The 12549-nt window shown below is 37.2% G+C and overlaps 1 pseudogene; it reads right to left on the minus strand.

The window, feature by feature from the left end:
* Positions 1–12549, minus strand: part of LOC128520437 (titin-like) — a 105029-nt pseudogene that overhangs the window by 64325 nt on the left and 28155 nt on the right.

Consider the following 12549-nt stretch of genomic DNA (forward strand, 5'->3'; position numbering starts at 1 on the left):
ATAAGTAAAAAAACACGTTTAGAAACGTTTAGAAACCGTTTATAAATTCTTTCCGACATGAGTTGGCCCGGTGTTATGCGCAGAGCGCCGGGAGATTTCCTGAAGTTTTGAAATCGCGGGGCATTTTTTCTAAATAGATGCTATCTTTAATAACTGAGGTTTTGAGCTGTATACACACACATTCCTGCCTAAACAACTCTTAAAACTACACCTGTGACACAATAACAGTAATATTTCGAAACATTCTGCAGGCTGATATTTGGAGAAACTAAAGAATAAAGAATAAACCAGTTGTTGGGTCAAAATAACCCAACCAGGTGTTCATTTGTAAACTACATCTCATATGAGCCAACATGAGTAACCCAACAATGTGTTTAAAGTACCTGAAATAATCCAGAACTTAAATAACAATAAACAGATACAGAGATACGCTGTATAACAGTCACTATTGTATTTACTGCAACGAGCGAAAGTGTCACTTTGCGCCACCTGGCGGCCATTTTACGAATGACTTTGAAATGCAACTGATTTATTTTGGCCGCTGACGTTTTTACACGGCGGTGAGCGCGACGGTAATAACCATTCCAATTGATCAACTACTGTACTTATAAACATATAAATGGCTAAAGTCTTACATTACACTATTAATTCCTACTGTGTGTGCAGGATTCACAGTTTCAGTTCATGTTGGTGACGTGTTTCAAACACATTTTCTCGGAGACTGAGACTGAAACACACCCTGTTTATTTTCTTTATTTTACAAATAAAAGTAGACCCTTTACAGATTTAAATGATGTACTACACTTATGTGTATAATCAAACATGATGGAGCATTTTAAGTTCTTTTCACGATTACCTGAAAAAAATGCAAGTGTCTCCACCGGTGGGTCCGCCGACTCCTGAGGATTTTAAACATCTGTAAACTTCTTAATGCTGAAATTTGGGGCTGTTTAGGTTCACAAACAACTATTTTGGCACAAATTCTGTATGTATTTTAATTCTTTCTGACACTTGAATGTAAGTTTAAGTATCTGATTGCAGTCAAACAGTGGCATTTTTTCACTGAGCTTGAATGTATTTTTTCTCAGACTTTCTTAAAATTGAATGTACATTGTGTGTAAGGAATAAGCAAGTTTAATAAAAAATTATTTACTTATAACAATCTTTCTGGACCTTTGACCTTGAATAGAAATCAGATCCAGACCTTCGCATATTATGTTTGAGAACCCCTATTATAGGCTTATATAAGGATCATATTACATAAGACCTTTTCTTTTTTTACTTTGACACTGAGCTTACATTTTATATTAGATTTAATATTTTATGCCTGCTTACTGCTCGTTAGTTTGTTTGTAAGTAAAACTGTATTATGACAAACAACACAAGTAAATGGTAGGACAGTCTATGTATATGTATAAAAATGACTAAAGAATTAACGTTAATAAGTAGTTATTTACAAATGGTAAACAACAAACATATAGGCCTAAGGAGAAGAAGGAGAAGAAGATACAACAGGAAATGCTTTTACTTTAAATATATTTTTAAATTCCTCATTGTTTGTTACATTTTCTGTTTGTTGCAGAATAAACCCAGCTGAGCTAAAAGACATCTGCAGAGGACACACACTTATGCTTAACTTCCCAGTGTATAAGGAGCCTTTCTACACATTCCCCAACTGTTGGAGGAATTGTCTAAAAATGGACATTCTTGAGCATTTTTGGTCACTTGTGTCTGTGATGGCACAAGTTGTAATCACTTATGAATTAACTACACATTTGCTATGAAATGTTAAGCTATACTGACAAATCACCAAGGACTCCACTACAGGACATGCCGAACTCAAGCAGAACTGTCTAAGAACTGTCTCAATTTATCTACCACCTGTACTGTACTATGCTCTATGATTTGTTATGAATTGTCATAGAAAGGATATTTGCACCCAAGAGCTTTTCTGGTGCACACAAAAACCTTTTCCTTTCTTGAGTGCTTGAGTCGTTTTTTATACCTATCCCTTTATGTGCTCCAACTTGTGACGACAGAAGCTATGAACCTGCAGCAGACTTCTGTAATTATCACCACAAGCAGTGAAGGACCTATTAGAGCAAACTATTTAGTAGGTTAGTGCACAGTGTCAGATTTAGCCATGAATTTAGGAACCAGTAGCAAATACAGATTAGTATTTACTGGAGCAAGTCCACAACAGAATGGCTTTAGAAAAACAAAATCCGCCAAGTCAGAGCCCAGACCCCGACCCAACAGATAAGCTATAGCATGACAGAGCTAAAGTGATATGATGGAGCTAAGGCAGTTCTGCCAGGAAGAATGGGCTAAAATTCCTCCTGAAACTCACCTACTGGCATTTGAACATATTTCAAGCATATTTGATAACTACTGTATTTTTTAGTCACATATTTAGTGAAAATTATAATTCCAGTATAATTCACTATGGATTATTGGCCATGATTGTTACCTCTTTTACGGTGGTGAATTTCATTCATTCATTTTTCATACCGCTTATCTCGTACAAGGTCGTAAGGACCCTGGGTAGGGTTGCCAATCATCCCGCAAAAAAATTTACATATTTTGAAAATCAGTGAAATGTCAGAGAGAAATATTACAGGTTAGACTAATAAGACAGTGTAATATGTATGATGGAAGCAAACAGTTACTGTAGTGGATAAAAGGAAATCCCTTCTCTCACTCAGCCTGTCTGTCATGGTCTCTTCCAAAACAAAGAACAGGGAATACGCTTCTCATCTGTTACATATTAGATCTCTCACATCTAAAACAGTTTTTTCTTAATGAAATTATCTCGGATGAGAAGTTTGATATACTCTGTTTAACAGAAACCTGGATTAAACAGGATGAGTATGTAGCTTTAAATGAAGAAGACCCCCTGAGAACAGCATTTATGTCCATACTGGACTCGCTAGGGGTAAATCAGTGTGTAGTAGGACCCACTCATAAAGCAGGACACACTTTAGATTTAATAATATTATTCGGATTTAGTATAAAAAATTTGCGCCGCGCTACCGTATTAAACGTACATTCACATTAACTACCAAACAGAGTTTTATCAGTAATCTCCCAGAGTTCCCAACTTCGATTAGATCACCGTCTGACCCCACAGACTGGATAATGTAGCTTCAGTTAAAAGAAAAAATATTAGAGATAAGAAACTCACTCTCTGGTATAACGATCACATGCACACTTTAAAACAGACCGCTCGGTATTTAGAACGTAAATGGCGTCAAACTAAATTGTTAGTATTTCAAATAGCATGGAAGGAGAGCATCCTGAACTATAGAAAAGCTCTTAGTGTAGCTAGATCAACATATCTCTCCACTCTTATAGAAAATAACAAAAATAATCCTAGATTTTTATTTAATGCTGTAGCCAAATTGACCAGAAATAAGACCACTGCAGAAATCTCCACAACAACATCATGCAATAGTGAGGACTTCATGAACTTTTTTAATTATAAAATTGTAAATATTAGGCATAAAATTGAGGCTTTGAAACCGAACAATGTAATTGATGCAGATGTTAATCTAGCCATGTCAGATCAGAACCTAGAATACTTTACTCCCCTTGAAGAGAATGAACTAATTTCACTCATCTCTTCTGCAAATTCATCAACCTGTATATTAGATCCTGTACCGACACATTTTCTCAAACAGATAGTACCAGCAATAACAGAACCCCTGTTGAGAATAATTAATTCTTCACTCAGCATTGGTTATGTTCGAAAAACTTTTAAATTAGCAGTTATCAAACAATAATTAATAAACCTGACCTCGACCCCTGTCAGCTGTCCAGTTCCAGACCAATATCAAACCTCCCCTTTATCTCTAAGATCCTGGAAAAGATAGTAGCGGAGCAGCTATGCTCATATATACATAGAAATGGCATACATGAACTGTATCAGTCAGGATTTAGGCCTCATCACAGTACAGAGACAGCACTCGTTAAAGTAGTAAATGACATTCTATTGGCCTCTGATCAGGGTTGTGTAACTATGCTTGTATTACTCGACCTCAGTGCAGCTTTTGACACCATTGATCATAGTATTCTCCTTCACAGATTATTATTATTACATTATTATAACTTAATAAAATAATAAAAAAAAACTAAACATTGTTTTCCAATCTCAAAAGATATTAGAACCCAAAAGCTCAATGACTTCAGGTTACAGGAGAAAACTTTTACAACTTAAATACTAAACTTCCTGATTCTTTTACCTCCTGACTGTTTTATAATAAATAATTACTGAGCTTTTAGTTCATGTAACTCGTGTTAATGAGGTGAACTTGATGGCTGTTAACTTATTAACATGTCGTGTGTTTATCAGTAAAATGACGAACATACATTATAACTGTATAAAGAACATGTTTAAAGCCATTATACAGAATACACACCTACACTTTTTACTGTTACACACAAACATCATTAACAAAACAGAAATAAAACCCACTCACCTGATACAGTCAGTGTAACAGCAGCACTGGTCTCTGTGTATTTTGGGTCTGATGACTTTGTTCCTTTACATGTATAATCACCTTTATTAGACTCTTTAACATCAGTGATTGTGTATTTATTCGCTCCTGTAGGATTCTGCAGTAGTTTTGTGGTATCTCTATACCAGTGGTACTGCCAGGATCCTGCAATCACGCATGTGAGAGTGACGCTTTCCCCAATGAACACACTCTTAGCAGGCTGGACTTTCACTACAGGCTGTGGTCTCGCTGTACAAAGATAATAAAACTTCAACACATACAGTACGACTAAACATTATTTAAATATGATTTTATATAAATACACAATTAGAATTATTTCATAAAAATAAATAGTTTTTTCCACAGACTTACTAACTTTAACCCTGTAGTGACGTACCTGTCACTGTAACTGTAACTGGATCACTGAACTCGGACTCTCCCTCCTGTGCTTTACAGTAGTACTTTATTTCTCCTTCCTTAGAAACTGTCACTTCAAGTGTCTTGGCATCTGGAGCTCCTTTAGGGAGAGAACTTGATGTCTGATCTTCATAAAAGAGAAAAGTCCATCCAGGACCCTCCAGATCACAGCTCAGAGTAACTCTGTCTCCAGTGTAGATACTCTTAGGATCCACACTCACAGTAGCTTTGGGTTTTTCTGTCGATATGAAATGATGAAGAGATTAGAACTGTTTTTACCTTTATAGCATGAACATCTATTCTCTCATATTCCTGATTAATAAAGACGTCTGATTTCAAATTTATTGTAAAAGCTACAGTTACATTTCTACAGTGGAGCAGAGGGGTAAGACATCTCTCTCTCTCTCTCTCATGTGATGTGACACGTTTCTCCTGTTTGTGTCTTATCTCTCCTGTGTGTGAGACGGCTCTCATGTAAGTGTGTCATATTTGTTGTGTTAATGTTGTCTTTCTTGTGTGTGTGACTTTTTATAATGTGTGTTATCTCTTCTATGTGAAGTTTCTCGTGTGCAATTGTCATATCTCTCTCATATTTCACCTCCAAGTGTGTGTGTGTGTGTGTATGTGTGTGTGTGTGTGTGTGTGTGTGTATGATTGTATGACTCTGTATTTTAAATTGCACAGTTACATACTGTATTTGTTTAAATATGTGATTTATTTCTGACACTCATATAACATCACATATCATACTTTCTCCTCTATTGTAGCTTGTCAATGAGAGGATTGACCTTTGACCCTTTAACACATTTTGTAAAATACTAGTGTATTTCATGACTGATTGGAGCATATGGCCCCAAAAAATTATTTTAAATCAAGCTCACTAAGCTTTCATTTAGTCGCCTTTAGCTTTGATTACAGCACACAGTGTGGTGTCCAGTTCATGTGTGAAAATGATTCCTCACGCTCCCAGAACCACTCGCACAATATGATTCCTGAAATACGTCTGTGCAATCAGGGTGGAAAAAACTCTACTGATGTGATAACTTGGTCATTCAGTACTTTCAGGTCATCAGCTGACTTCACTTTATTACTATATAACGTTGCTGAGTCTGAACAACTGAAGCAACCTCAGATCATAACACTGTCTCCAGAGACCTGTACAGTGGACACTATGCATGATGGGTGAATCGCTTCATGAGCTTCCCTTATTACCCTGACACGCCCATCTCTATAGACTAGAGGGAATCTGGACTCATCAGGTCACATGACATTTTTCCATCGCTCCAAAGTCCAATCTTTAAGCTCCCTAACAAACTGAAGCCTTTTTCCTGACTAGTCTCACTAACAAGTGGTTTTCTCATGGACACACAGTTTATACTCGGCCCTGTGTGATCTTGCTGCATTGTGTGTATGGAAATGTTGCTACTCTCACTATTAAACATAACTATAGGTTTTACTGTAGACTTTTTACCACGTGACTTCACCAAATAGTGAAGAGATCTCCATTCATGATTTTTTTGCCTTTCTGTTATGGTCTCTAACAGCAAAGAGAAGAGAGAATGAGCTTCTCCTGGGTCGGCGGGCGGCAGTACAATCGCAGAGAAAAATTAATGCAAAGTTCAAAATGATAATATATGCACAATCGATTTCCCATCACTTGTTTACACATTTTTTCATACAGTATCACCGTGTGTTCAGTTACCCTCATTATTGTCCTGATTCTACAGTAGGTCCCACTTTGCCATCTAAACAGTAGTGACAGTGTGTTCTGACACCTTCCACCTTAATGTTATGGCTGATCGGTGTACATATACTATAGAACAAGAAAATAATATCCTAGGAACGTTCAAGTCAAACCGAGACTTACAGTGAAATTTCTTATGAATGAAGGTGTAAAACCAACTGTAAGCCCACACTCTCAGCTGGATGGACTTTCACTACAGACTGCGGTCTCACTGTACAAAGAAAATAGAATTTCAACACATATTCTCACATATATTCTTCAACAAGCCATCCTTCTCCTCAACTAAAAGGAACTAATAAACACACACACACACACACACACACACACACACATGATCAACAATCATCAAACTATTGTACACACCACCCGTAAATACGTTTTTGCATAATATTTATCACTTGCTAATTTGTACAAACTATTCTTATCTTTGCTGCTACTTATAAGAAATGTTTACTGCTTACTGTATCTCCTCCCACTAACTCAACTCATTACCTCATTATGACAAAGTAGTGAAATGTCAGGTTGTCACTTTTTCGCTTGTTTGCACATTTTAGAGCAACACAGGTCGATCTCATTTCTACTGATCCAAAGGTGCAAGATACATCTCTCTCTCTTTTGTATAAAGTTTGACACGTTTCTCCAGTTTGATCACTATCTTGTCTCAATGTGCGAGATAACTTGTGTGCGAGATATTTCTCCAGTGATTTTGTCAACATTGTTGAATGTTTGTGTTGTTTTTCTTGTGTGTGTGAGACATGTTTTTTTGATGTATCTTATCTCTGTCTTGTGTTTTACCTCCTAGTGTGTGTGTGTGTGTGTGTGTGTGCGCGCCTTTTTCTGTAGTGCAGGTCTGGGGTCCGTTCTTCGTACGTCCCTAACACAGTTAGTTGGATTTAATTGTTGTGGATTTGTCCTGATCTTGGATTGTTTCATTCTTACATGTCCTTAAGTTTAAACCTGCTTGGAAGCAGGTTTATTTCATGTAAACAGGATTTAGGCTGCGCCTTTCACCTACAGGAGCTCAGGGACGCCCAACATAGACATCAGTTATGTCTCAGTAAAGACGGGATACAAAAAACTGTATCAATCAAAGACAGACACAAAGTCCCTGTCCATGTGTATCTGTGACATCATCAGGTGTAAATCTCCTGAGCACAGGGCAGGTAACATGTAATGCTCCATCTTATTCCATTTCATTAGGTAGTAAGCAAACTCAGAATAATATGTTGACTGCTTGAGCTCGGAGACGCCCAAAATAGACACAAGTCTCACTGAAGATGGGATAGAAAACTGCTGAAAAGTCCCTGACCATGTGTAGCTGTGACATCATCAGGTTTAATGATGCTAATGAGCACAGGGCACGTAACATGTAATGGTTTGGATTAAAATCTTTTTAATATATCTATATTATATTTTAAAATATCTTCATAAATATACATCCAGTCCATTTAGAAATTATTGTATAAATCACAGACCTGACCAAACATTACTCTTGAAGCTGCTGCACAGTCACTAACAGCAATAACTACTGACGGAGCTCCAGCCATGTTGGAATCTGAGAAAGGTTTTATAGGGCTGTGTAAAGCTGATGATTGTTTTCCAGAATTTTGGACGTTTCACTGTATTATTCATCAAGAACACTTGGTGTCTGAAAAGCTGAACTTAGACCACATCATGAAACCTGTGCTGGAAATTTTCAATTTTATACGCACACATGCTCTCAATCACAGACAGTTCAAAAATCTCATTGATGAACTTTATGAAGATCTTACATCTGATCTGCTTCTGCACTGCGGTGTGAGATGGCTTTCAAGAGGTGATGTGGTTTCTCGTTTCTTTGAGCTTTTGAATGCGGTGAAGCTGTTCCTTACAAAGAAACATAAGGACCATCCTGAGCTACATGATCCCCAAAGGATTTTACATCTGGCTTTTTGGTCGACATTCTGCATTATCTGAATGGACTGAATGTGGATCTGCAAGGGAAGTTAAAGATGCTGCCTGACCTGGTGCAGAGTGTTTTCACATTTGTCAACAAACTCAAGCTGTTCAGGAAACATCTCCAAAAGGGAGACTTTAGACATTTTCCAACCTTGTTGAAGGCAAGTGGACAAGCAGCAGAGATTGTAAGAGGGAGTACTGCACAATATGCAACACAGCTTGAGAACAGTTTTGAGGATAAATTCTCCAACCTACAGCAAAAAAGACTGAGGTTACATTTCTGATCAACCCATTTACTGCTGAACCGGAATGTTTAAAAGCCCCTTTAGTAGAAAATGAAGCAGCATCTCAGCTTGAAATGATCAAACTTTCTGAGGATGACAGACTTGAAAGCGTTCTGAAGGAAGGAACCGTGTAGTTTTGGAAGATTGTGCTGGTTGAGAGATATCCCAATGTGAATCACTTTTTTCTACACTGAAACGCATGAAATGAAAGCATCTCTCTGTTCTACTGACACATATGTAAAAGAGTTACTACGAGAAGCCACAACTGAATACAAGCCAGACCTAAAAAAGATTGGGGAAACCAAGGACTGTCAGGTGTCCCACTGAGTCAAATAAAAGGAGGTAGGCTGATTTAAATCCATGAAAACTATGGTGTTACGTAGTTAGGTGTGTAAGTTGTGATACTGTTGTTTGCACGTCTGTTGCGTGGCTCTTTGCGGTGATAAAGTTTTTTTTTTTTTTTCTTTGGCTCAATATAGCAAACAGGTTCGTCACCCCTTCTGTATCCTATAAATTGTAAATCAGATAATCAAATAAACCCGAATAGTTAAAGACACGGTTCACCTCTGACCCAGAGCTGAAACCCTTTACATACTGTAGCTTCCAACACTATTTGCATTTTATGTTGCCTTCACTGTTGTAACATTCAGTATTTAATACGTACAATTAAAACTTCATTACCTGCTTATATATACACATTTATTTAATATCTATATGCATATATAATCCACCAATGCCTCATTTAACCAAACTTGTATGGTGTTTCATTCATCCTTCATTTTTCACCCTGGGATTGTTATCCGAGAAATCCACAATTTAAATTCTTTCACTATTTATTTTCAAAGATATTGCTCAGTAGGTTCCAACTACAATACAAGGTGAATAAATATAATAAATATATAATATTATAAATATAAATATAATCACTGGAACGATACGCAGAAGACCAACAAATTTAACTGGTGTTTGTTTTATTCCAGTTAAACTCTCTGGGGTCTGAGGACTTTCTGGAATCTTTACCAATAAAGTAGCTAATGTATTTTAGTTATAGTTTAGCTACAAACAAACATCAACATCCGAAAAAAACAACAACACACAATTAGAAGAAATCTCCAATCATCTCCAAACATTGTGATTTACTTTATGAATGAATGATTCTGGATCTTTTATCTGTAAAACACTGCACGTGAAGTCTGTCACCATTTCCACTCTCATGTGCACCGCGCCACACGCGCATGTGATGACGTCACCAAACATCTCTTAAAGAGCCCCTGTATCCATTCTCACCAGACAGACACACTATATAGGGGGCAGGACTTAATGCCCCTTTAACTACCACCCGCTTACTTAAATATAAGACTATAGTTCATTTCACATGAAGACATTACCAACATTATATTGTGACTTAGACCATGTGTCAGGGAATAACCCCTAGAGGGCGCCTTGTGTCCAGAGACTTTCTGTATTTCCTGCTGACGGTTGGACTTTATTTCCCATGATGCACTTCTCAATGGTTTTCACCTGCACCTAGTTCACTGCCCTGATTTGTATAAACTGTTAAACTCTCCTGTTTCATCAGTCAGTGTTACACTGTTCATGTCCTGGTGTCCTCCATAGATAAACACACAGAAGGCTTATACAGAGTGTTTATCAGCGCAAATATCTCTCACATTCACAGATAATCAGAGAATAAAAAAAATCCAAACCATTCATTCATAAACAACACTGATATGCTTTGCAACTACCTTGAACTTCCATGTAACCATCCTACTGTAAAATCAGTCAGCCAATCAGGGATCTCACCCACGCTATGTGGACGCACGTGCACGTGTTACAGTATGTGAGTATGTGACTCAGAGTGCAACTTTCTCTATATTTTGAAAACCCTGCAACATCGCCAGCGCAGATGTCACTTCCTTCACACTAACGACATTATGTATTGGATATTTCTTGAAACAAAACCTGTTACCATTATAAAACATATACTATTGAAACATGAATAACATGTGAATCAATTATTTAAATAATTAACAAGATGTATAATTTATAATTTTTTTTTTTTACAGATTACTAGCCCTACTGAGGAATTTAAATGATTATGTCCTATTAATATGATGTCTTCAACAATAATAATGAGGATAAATATATAAATACTTTTACGTGCTCCATTTTCTCATTCTATGAAATCAGGACCTGTTCCCCAGTTGTTCCCTACACTGGTCGCTGTTCCCTTTGAACTGATTAGTTTCGCTCCCTGCAGTTTGGAATCACAGTTTACATGGCTGAATACTCAATGTTCAGTTCACTTCTCAGGGTAGTTCAGGCCGACTGGAACACACCTTCTCTCTAGGTTCATTCCGATGGGCCTAAAATATATTTACAGTTTTTTACAGTTGAGGAGTAACACAATCTTTACTCATTAATCAGCTCTACAGAGTGAAAACATGTTTTCTGTCTCTGTGATGATCCTGGTCTCAACTAAACAATAAGATACATATTTTTATGCTTTCAGTTTCATACTGTGTGTCTATCAGAGAATGGACTGAGTTCACTGCTCCAGCACTTCTGTTCTCAGTCAGGGCCAGTTATTGTGACTCAGCCGCCATAAAGGTATCGGCCACTGCCTCGACTTTAATGCCCCAGTTCTGGACTGCTGTCGCACCCACAGGATTACAACAGCCTCGTCTGATTCCTTGTGTTACTGTAGGTTCTGGAAATGCTGCTGCTGACCTTGATTGACTACTATGCCTTAAATCCCAGCCTGTTTTTAGCTTGCCACAACTACCATTAACCTGTGACCGGCTTTCCAGCATGTGGCCATGCCTAATTTGCCAGCCTGCCACAGATTTAATCCCAGTGCCTTCAACTTCCACCTGTTGCTGCTGCTAATGAATGGAGATCAGACCCTTGGCACTCAGCTCCCCTTTTTTTTTTTTTTTTGGATACACATTCTAATTTAATGTTTTTTCTTTATTTTTCCTGTTTTCAACATTGGATATTTACTACTGAAATTATGACAGAACTTCATTTTGAAGGCATGAATATTTTTGATTGACACGATTTTTTTTACTAAAGTACTGAGCTAGGAGCCAGAGGAGCAAAGTGGTTCAGAACAGGTACTAAACTGGTCATCATGATTTAAAAGCAGTGTTTTGCACTGAGGCTGAGATCATTTCATTGTGCTCGTTGTTGTTTGCTAATCCTTTTAAAGATCCTTTTTTGCTTTTTTTTTATTGTATTTTTTACCTCGATTTTTGTAATGTTTTACTCATATATTGATAAACCTAATTTTCAGCTGTGAATGTCTTCACTTCCTGACAGTCAAAAAAAAAAGTGCTAAAACATCCCCTTTGATGTTCCAGGTCTGAATACAATTTCTTCTATTCTGTTCTAACCCTCAAGTCCCCATGCCTCTAGACCAGGGCTTCTCAAACCACGGCAAGTCAATCTGAACCCAGCCCACCTCAAATTAGGAATGCATACAATAATACAATATAGTATATTTTGTATGTTAAAATAAAAACATGAAGATCTTTACAGCTATCCCTGCCCAAGAGTAAGGCTAAACATAATTGTTTATTGTTTTCTGTGCAGGGAAGATGTCATGATTCAAATATGAAAAGAAAAGTTTAGTTAATATATGTTGCTTTAAAGTACTGTAAGAGTTGCT

Source organism: Clarias gariepinus, chromosome 1, assembly GCF_024256425.1.
Source record: "Clarias gariepinus isolate MV-2021 ecotype Netherlands chromosome 1, CGAR_prim_01v2, whole genome shotgun sequence".
NCBI lineage: Eukaryota > Metazoa > Chordata > Actinopteri > Siluriformes > Clariidae > Clarias > Clarias gariepinus.